This window comes from Triticum urartu, chromosome 2A, assembly GCF_056163025.1.
Source record: "Triticum urartu cultivar PI428250 chromosome 2A, HENAU_Tu73, whole genome shotgun sequence".
In the NCBI taxonomy this organism is placed as follows: Eukaryota; Viridiplantae; Streptophyta; class Magnoliopsida; order Poales; family Poaceae; genus Triticum; species Triticum urartu.
Window position 1 is genome coordinate 439050488 of NC_141874.1, and position 8914 is coordinate 439059401.

The 8914-nt window shown below is 53.4% G+C and overlaps 1 pseudogene; it reads right to left on the reverse strand.

Annotated features, from left to right (window-relative positions):
- The window catches only part of LOC147985389 (uncharacterized), a 29296-nt pseudogene extending 20978 nt beyond the window's left edge, over nt 1–8318 (reverse strand).
- Nucleotides 8319–8914: the final 596 nt, after the last annotated feature.

The window sequence follows — 8914 nt, forward strand, 5'->3', positions numbered from 1 at the left end:
ACAAGTTCAGGGTCTGTATAAGATTGACTTGCCAAACATTCGGTGGGTCATACCAGGATTACCTGGACAGGAGTGGCTTACTTGATGAAGGTAGGTTAACCCGGGGTTTTAGGTGAATACACCAGGCTTCCAAGCCGTGGCTTGATAGCCAATTACAAGGGTCCTTTCAAACTCTTTGTTGCTTTGCACAAAGAGCCCCCAAGTAACTTTTTGAGCTGTGCTCAGTGGGTGCCCATGTTTGAGTCTTTGCTTTTTGCAACACTCTCTTTGGCCCCAAAGTGAATTCATGTTGGCCTTACGCCGATCAAGAGGTGTAGCTATGGTTCAGATATGACCAAGCCCCCCAGTGATATCCCTTTTGTGGTTTCAAACCGATCAAGAAGTGTAGCTATGGTTCAGATATGACCAAGCCCCCTAGTGATTTTTCTGGTGGCCTTGCGCCGATCAAGAGGTGTAGCTATAGTTCGAATACGACCAAGCCCCCAAGTGATCAATAATATGATAAGCCAATAAGGCATGATACCCATGTTTGAACCGCACATCATGGCAGCAGGTCCTCTTCGGCAACTTTTAATTTTTTGCAAGAGATAAATTCTTCTTGAACCGGGATTTTGAACCGGATATTGAGAGCTTCCAAGATATGTGGGAGAACAAATTTCCCTTAAACCGGATTGCAAACCGGAATCTTCATTTTCAGCCGGAAATTTTCTGACGGCCTTTCAACTCGAACTTGCGAGAAGTTAATTCCTTTTTAAACCGGACATTTTTTAAACCGGATTTGAGCGCTTCAGAGCTTTGTGGGAGAATAGATTTCCCTTGAGCTGGATTATAGACCGGAAGTATCATTGTGAACCGGAATATTTCTGACGGCCTTTAAATTTTTATCAATATAACAGTAGCCTCCGGGACCGGGTTTCCCTTCAACATCCTGGGGCACTTGAATTTGCTGAAACTGGCAAGACTTGCTGCGTCATATCATCGTAGCCCCCGAGTCTTAAGATGACTCAAGGAGTTGTCTTGAGATTCTCCGTACTTGACCATAGCAGAAGGTATATATCATCGGTGTTAATAACGCGATGTAAATCCACCGAAGATTGAGGTGACTGCGGTGGGTTATAAATGATTCCGTATGAGCCGTGTCAGCAACTCGGCCAATGGCTCCTTCCAACTGGCTGTTTGAAGTTGACCAAACTGTAGTGGCAGCGATTTGTGCGCATGTCCATTGATCCATCCAGCGCAAACGGCGGTTGGTGATAATTTGCCTCCAATTTGAAAGAAAACCAGGCTACCCAAGCTGTGACTTGCTCATACTCAATAAACAGCTCATGCAGACAGGTGCGGCCCGGTGTGTTGATGTAGACTAGGCCGCGAGAGACGGACGACAAAGACGACCGCGGCTTCAGAGACGGCACAGACAGATGAGTCGGCCGCGGCGTTGTAAGTCAGCGCGGGCGGGAGAATCGACCGCGACTTTAGTAAGTCGGTGCGGACGGGAGAGTCGGCCGCGACATTTGTAAACCGGTGCGGATTGACAATTCGGACGAGGCAGCGGTAGTCGGTGCAGGTGCGAGAGTTGGCCACGACATTTAAACCGGCGCAGGCGAAATAATTGGTTGCAACGTTTACACCGGCACGAACCTCCTGTCCATGGTACGATGCTACTTTTGTGATGGACTTTGTCCTGCATAAAATATATTGAAAGACAGAGTAACTGTTCTCAAACAATTTAATATGTGCTAATAAAATATATAAAAAGGATAGCATCTGGTATTTTCATTGGATGGACATACAACAAAAAGTGTGATGTAGCCCTTGCACCGCTGCTCCTTTTCTTTATATGACGCCAAACTAGTGGCAGTACTTGTATTTGTAGTAATTTATACTACTAATGCATGAACCAGACTGACCCTTTGACTTTCCCAATCTCCAGCGAGAAGAACTTGCTTTTGCTATCATAACTCCACAGCGAAAAAGGCCTGCAGGGGCGCGGCGTAGAGCATCAGGTAGCCGGCTCAAGCGGCTCAGATGGCAGCAGAGGCGGGGGTGCCCCGGAGCAGAGGTGAAGCGGCCGCGGACATGGAGCAGGGAGGCTCACTTCATGTGTCAGTGCTCGATGCAGGGAAACCCGGAGGCACAGGGCGGCTCTTCGGCAGTGGCTCGACGCGGGGCTGTTTGGTAAGTCTCAGCGCCTACTCCGGCATTAAAGCGGAGGAGACCCAGCGGCGGCTTAGGATCCAAGCGGGTCGACACCGCGGCGGCTGAGCTCGTGGTGGCGTAGAGCGGCGGGTTGAGGCGAGCGCGGCGGCAGGCTTCAAAACGAGTGGTGGCTCCAGGCGACTCGCAGTGGCGGATCGACCCACAAGCAGCAGGGCGAGTCCGTGGTGACCCGGCAACGGCTCAAGCAGTGGTGAACCGGCGACGGCGATTCATGGAGGAGTGCGGCTGAAGTGGCTCAAGGTGGTTCCGGTTTGTCGGGCACCGTGGAGACCCCCAGCTAGGAGAGGCGAAGCGGCGAACTGGCACGGGATGCAGGATCTTGCGCAGAGGGAGGCTGGTTGGGGCCAGCGATTCACGCATCCGCGGTTTGCCGCGGAACCGTGGGCCACAATAGCGGAGGGCGGCTCGCCGTAGACCGGCGGCTCAATGGTGGAGACGGGCAGCTGTGAAGCTGGGGTGACTCAAGGCCGCGGAGGAGTCAACAGCGGCTCAGTGGCCATCCAAGGCGGAGGTGGGGCGAGCCCACGGCGGCGGTTTAGCAACGACCGGCCGGTGCAGCGACTTGAAGTGGCAGCTCGTGGTCATTCAGGCGAGGGTGACTTGAGCGAAATTTGGACTGATGTTTCGGCCTTGGGTGGAGGTGACCCGGCAGGAAGCAGCAGCGAGGCGGATTATGGCAGCGGCGAGACGCTCGGTCGCGAGGCTGTAACGGTGGCTGAAACAGACAGCAACTCGCCGTGGGGCCGCTTCAGGAACGGTACGAAACCGGCGGGCCGACGGATTGACTTTAACACGAGGACGGCTCGTAGCTGCTGCAGAATTGACCCGGTGAGGCGAGCTGGCAGCCCGGAGCAGCAGAGGAGGCCGTCAATTAGAACTCGCGGCCGAGGTGCACAAAACGTGCCAGAATTTGTGATTTGCTTTTCCTGGTTTTGGTTGCCGCGCGAGCACTGATTTGGATTACTACTAAATCCAATTGACTTTTCCACCCTGTGATGTTTCTCCTCAAGCCATGTGCAAATATGCCAGTAATACTTTGATTCCATTAATCCAACCGACAGCAATCTCGCTTGCCTAGACGGCTAGCATCTTTTACTTTCTTTTAGTACAGCAGGAGCGGTGGTTCATCATGAAGTGACTCAGCAGCAGGATGACGACGAGGCGGCAGCAGCGGAGATAAGAACGCAGCGCGCGAACCTCCAGGCGAGTCAACGGCTGTCGCGAGGCAACCCGATGGCGGGGGCTTCCGGCTTAGGTGGCCTTTGTTTGAGCTTCGGTGTTAGGGTATGGGTAGGTACTCTCTCGATTACTAGCGGCAATCACTCGCGGATACAAGTTTTGTGGCGATTACAGGCAAGTTACAAGAATTCTGGAGCTAGGGTTCGTCGCGAGACAGGTAGGGGAAAGGGGAAAAGAGTCAAGCCGCCGTTGCCGTGATCCACTGGATGCCCGTGCAGCTGCTCCTCCTCCCTTAAGTATCGGTGCGGTTGGGCTTCAGCTGACCCAGTCCGGCCCAACGACTCTTGGGTTGGGCTTCTTGAGCCGGGGAGTGCGCGGAGCAGCAGCGACGCGGTTGCTGACGCTGCCTGGTGGGTCGTTCCTGTCAGGGACGCTGACATCCCCCCTCCTTGAGCTGAGGCTTGTCCCCAAGCCTCCGCAAGCGGGAAACGCTGCTGGAGACTAGCTTTGTCCTCCCAAGTGTCACCCAGCGCCTCGGAGTTGGACCAGCGAATGCGAACTTGTTCGCGCATTTTGCCTTTCGATTGCCTCCAACGTGACTGCATAATCTTCACAGGCACAGCAAGTTCATCAGAACAATGCGGGAGAAGAGGTTCGACTGCCGTACCCGAGTTCAGGACGCGACGGAGCAAGGAGACATGAAACACCGGGTGAATTGTCTCTTGCGGAGGTAGCTGGAGCTTATAAGCCACTTCATTGATCTTTGCGATGACTGGAAAAGGCCCATAGTACTTGTACGCCAGCTTGTGGTTCGCTCTTGGGGCTACAGAAGACTGGATGTAGGGTTGCAGTTTCAGAAACACCTGATCAGCAATCTCGAATGTACGGAAAGACCTCTTTTTATCAGCTTGGTTCTTCATCAATTGCCTCGCCCTATTCAAATGCTGCTGTAAAAGGTCCTGGATGATGTCTCGTTCTTCAATCCACGATTGCAGTGCTGGTACAGAGCAAGCATTCTCTGCCGTGATCCCCCAGTGCTTTGGTTCGTACCCAAACATGGCTTTAAAAGGCGTCATCCCTATAGCTGAGTGATGGGAGTTGTTGTACCAGAATTGAGCTAGGGGAATCCAAAAACTCCACCGCCTCGGGCAAGCTTGAGTAAAACATCTCAAGAATGTTTCCACACACTGATTAACCCGTTCAGTCTGACCATCGGTCTGCGGGTGGTTGGCTGTGCTGAGTCGAAGTTGAGTGCCTACGGCCTTGAATAGCTCCTGCCAAAAATGGCTAGTGAACACAGGGTCACGATCTGATATGATTGCTCCAGGGAGGCCGTGGATCTTGTAAACTTGTTGGATGAAAACCTGAGCTACAGACGCTGCTGTATATGGGTGCGCCAGGGGCAGGAAGTAGCTAAACTTGGTTCTTTTGTCCACAATCACCAGGATGCAGTTGAACCGGCTGGATTGTGGTAGGCCATCCACAAAATCCATGGATATCATATCCCAGGGTTTGTTAGGAATTGGCAAGGGTAGCAAGAGTCCAGGTGAGGCTGCTCGATTAGGTTTCGCTTGCTGGCATACGACACAACACTGCACATACTGCTTGATTTGCACTTTCATTTTGGGCCACGCAAAGAGGCGTCGTATGCGCTTGTACGTGACTGGGAAGCCTGAGTGACCCCCCACTGGACTATCATGAAACGCTTGGATTATGCGTTGCTGAATGTTGGTGCCCCCTCCCAGCCAGATTTTGTTTCTGAACCGGATGATGCCTTGCTGTAGCTTGAATCTGCCTTTGGGGTCATCACGTACAGCCAATTGCTCCAGAAGCTTATGCGCCTGGGGGTTGTTGTTATAACTGCTGATAACATCCTCCAGCCAGCTAGGTTGGCACGACGTGACCACATTTAGCACCTCCGATGGATTGGCTCGTGACAATGCATCCACGCCGTTGTTTTCAGTCCCTTTCCTGTACACGATGCGGTACTGAAGCCCCAGCAACTTGTTAAAAGCTTTCTGCTACCAAGGTGTATTCAGTCGCTGTTCCTCCAAGTGCGTGAGACTCTTTTGGTCTGTGTATATGACAAATTCTGCATGTTGCAAATAGGGACGCCACTGAACGACAGCCACGATGATTGCCAGATATTCTTTTTCGTATGTTGACAGCCCCTGATACCTGGGGCTCAGCGGCTTGCTCATGAATGCTATGGGGTGGCCATGTTGTTGCAGAATTGCTCCGATGCCTGTGTCACATGCGTATGTCTCCACTGTGAAAGGCATTGCAAAGTTGGGCAATGCTACAACAGGGGCTGAGGTCAGTTGCTGCTTCAAAACCTGTCTCTGTGATTGAAGTCCATTGAAATGGCACGCTTTTCTTCAATAAATTGAACAGCGGACGTGCGATCATTCCAAAGTTGCGCACGAAGCGGCGATAATACCCGGCGAGACCCAAAAAGCTACGGACTCCTTTGACGTCTTGCGGAGGGGTCCAGTTGATCACTGTTGCTATCTTGGTCGGGTCTGTTGCGACTCCACGAGCACTGATGACATGGCCTAGGTAGGATACCTGGCTTTGCCCGAAAGCGCACTTGCTTAACTTGACCTTCCACTGATCCTTGCGGAGCAATTCCAACACTTGCCTCACGTGGCACTTATGCTCCTCTAGTGTGGCGCTGAAAATCAGTATGTCATCGAAGAAACAGAGAACGCAAACGCGCATCACTGGTTTGAGCGTTGTAGTCAGCCCTTCTATGAACGTGGGTGGTGCTCCAGCCAAACCAAAGGACAAAACCTTGAATTCAAACTGACCTTGATGCGTGGAAAATGCCGTCTTGTACTCCTCCCCCGGCGCGAGCCTGATCTGATGATAGCCCGTGCGCAAGTCGAGTTTGGAGAACCACACTGCGCCATGCAGCTCATCCAAAAGTTCTTCGATGACTGGGACCGGAAACTTGCCGACGACTGTAATGGCATTCAGTTGCCTGTAATCTATGCAAAGGCGCCAGGTTCCGCCTTTTTTCTTAACCAGGATGACCGGGGATGAGAATGGACCGTTGCTTCGCTGAATGACTCCAGATTTCAGAAGTGCCTCAACTTGAGCCTCTATTTCCGTCTTCTGCTCTGGTTTGTATCGATACTGCCTGACATTGACTGGTCTCGCCCCAGGAATCAGAGGGATGCGATGGTCGCATGCCCTCCTAGGTGGGAGACCGACCGGCTCCTCAAACACATCTGGAAACTGATCTATGATTTCTTGGATGCATGCTGGTGTCGTTTCCAACTCTTCCTGCTGTGAAGCAACCACACAGAGATGAATAACATGAGTGATCGACCCGTTGCTGCATAGGTTCTGCAACTGCAAACTGTTGATGGTCTGGCAATTGGTGGAAGCCGCATCGTGCCCCACAAGACGCAGCGGGCCTGCTGGAGTGGGTATCTCAATGAAACGAGCGCGCCAATCGACCTGCATCGGGCTGTGCTCTTCTAGCCAGTCCATGCCGAGGATGACGTCATACGTGCCCAAGGCCAGTACTCTCAGATCCGTATAGAACTCCTGCCCTTGAGCATACCAAGCACAATGCGAGGCGACCTCAGTGTAGAGCAATTCTCCTCCATCTGCCACACGCACACGGCTAGGTTTAGGCAGAGAGCGGACCCCTAAAATTTCGCGTGCCAAGTGCTCGTTGATGAAAGAATTGGAGCTGCCTGAATCGACCAGCATGAGTACTTCATGCCCTTGCACCCATGCTCGAAGTTGAAAAGCTCTGGCTGACACTCCTCCTGTTACTGCAGAAACTGAAATGGCCATGGCTGTATCCTGAATCCCATCCTCTGAACCCACTTGAGTGTCAACGAAACTGTCAATGCCGAAGATATCCAACAGCTCTTCGACAACATGCAGTTGGACTGTGGTGGGGCACACATGATCGTGCCCCCACCGTTCGCCACACTTAAAACACAGCCCACGGGCGCGTCGGTAGTCCCACAGAGTCTTGAGCTTGGACTGATCGGCGCGAGCGGCATCCGTGCCGCCGCGATCTCCCGCTGGTGCTGGTGGTACCGCTCGCACTGGTGGAGGGGCAGGGGCAGGGGAGTGCCCTGTCTTGGTGCCTTCTCGGGTGGTCGGGGTAGTGAGCCAAACGATCCTTCCATCACCTCTTCTAGGAGCAACGCCAGAGCGCATGCCGTGTCCAAGTCCGGCGGCCGCTGAACTAGCACCACCGCTCTGATGTCCTTCTGTAGGCCCTCGACAAAATGAGTTAGAAAGTAAAACAGATGAATGGTGTCAGAGTAGGAAGCCAAATGGTTGATAATCAATTCAAACTGCTCAATGTAATGCGCCACAGAAGTGGTTTGTCGAACAGAATAGAACTGTCTGATCAACGTTTGATGCCTATCGCGACCAAAACGTGTCGCCAGTAAGGCAGTAAACTGTTCCCAATCGAACTCTGCTAAACGTTTCTGAACCAACTACAGCCATACGGTAGCTGAGCTAGAGAAGTTCAGGGCCGCCATGGGAACCCAAAACGACGGTAGGATACCGAACATCTGAAAATACTGTTTGCACATCGTCTTCCACAAGCTTGGGTTGTCGCCCATGAACTGTGGGAAGGCGATGGATGGGTGGGACTGCCCTAAACCTGCTAGCAGCTGACTCGCATGTGCAAACGGCGACAAGGAGGACGGAGACGTGGTCAGAGAGGATGACAGACCTGTTGCCGGGGGTGGCGGCGGCGTCTGGAAGGACGCTGCCACATTCCCCCGTGGCAAATTGAACACGCCGTGGCCACTGGCCCCTTGAAGCTCGGTGCCCGCGCCGCCACCGGCCCTCGGAAGGACGCCGGTCGTCGCAGAAGGGCCCTGCTTCTGGATCACCTCTCGAAGCTCCTCACCCACGTTGCCTGCGGGCGGCTGCGCCATCTAGAGCACCGCCACCGTGTCGCCAAGGTCGACCACCCGCTTCTCCTAATCTGGGCACCAGTGAACCAGATCGTCGATCTTGGCGGTGGGGACTTGGATCTCCGTGATGGCCTTGTTCGGGGCCTTGAGGGTGTTGTCGAGGCGGTCGAGGAAGGCTTCGATCGCCGGATCCATGGCTACCAAGTGCGTACGAGCTTGACGAAGGCCTCTGGTCTCGATGATTTGCGCTAGGGTGGCGGGGTGGTGAGGAATTTCTGGTCTCTGATACCAGATGTTAGGGTATGGGTAGGTACTCTCTCGATTACTAGCGGCAATCACTCGCGGATACAAGTTTTGTGGCGATTACAGGCAAGTTACAAGAATTCTAGAGCTAGGGTTCGTCGCGAGACAGGTAGGGGAAAGGGGAAAAGAGCCAAGCCGCCGTTTCCGTGATCCACTGGATGCCCGTGCAGCTCCTCCTCCTCCCTTAAGTATCGGTGCAGTTGGGCTTCAGCTGACCCAGTCTGGCCCACGACTCTTGGGTTGGGCTTCTTGAGCCGGGGAGTGCGCGGAGCAGCAGCGATGCGGTTGCTGACACTGCCTGGTGGGTCGCTCCT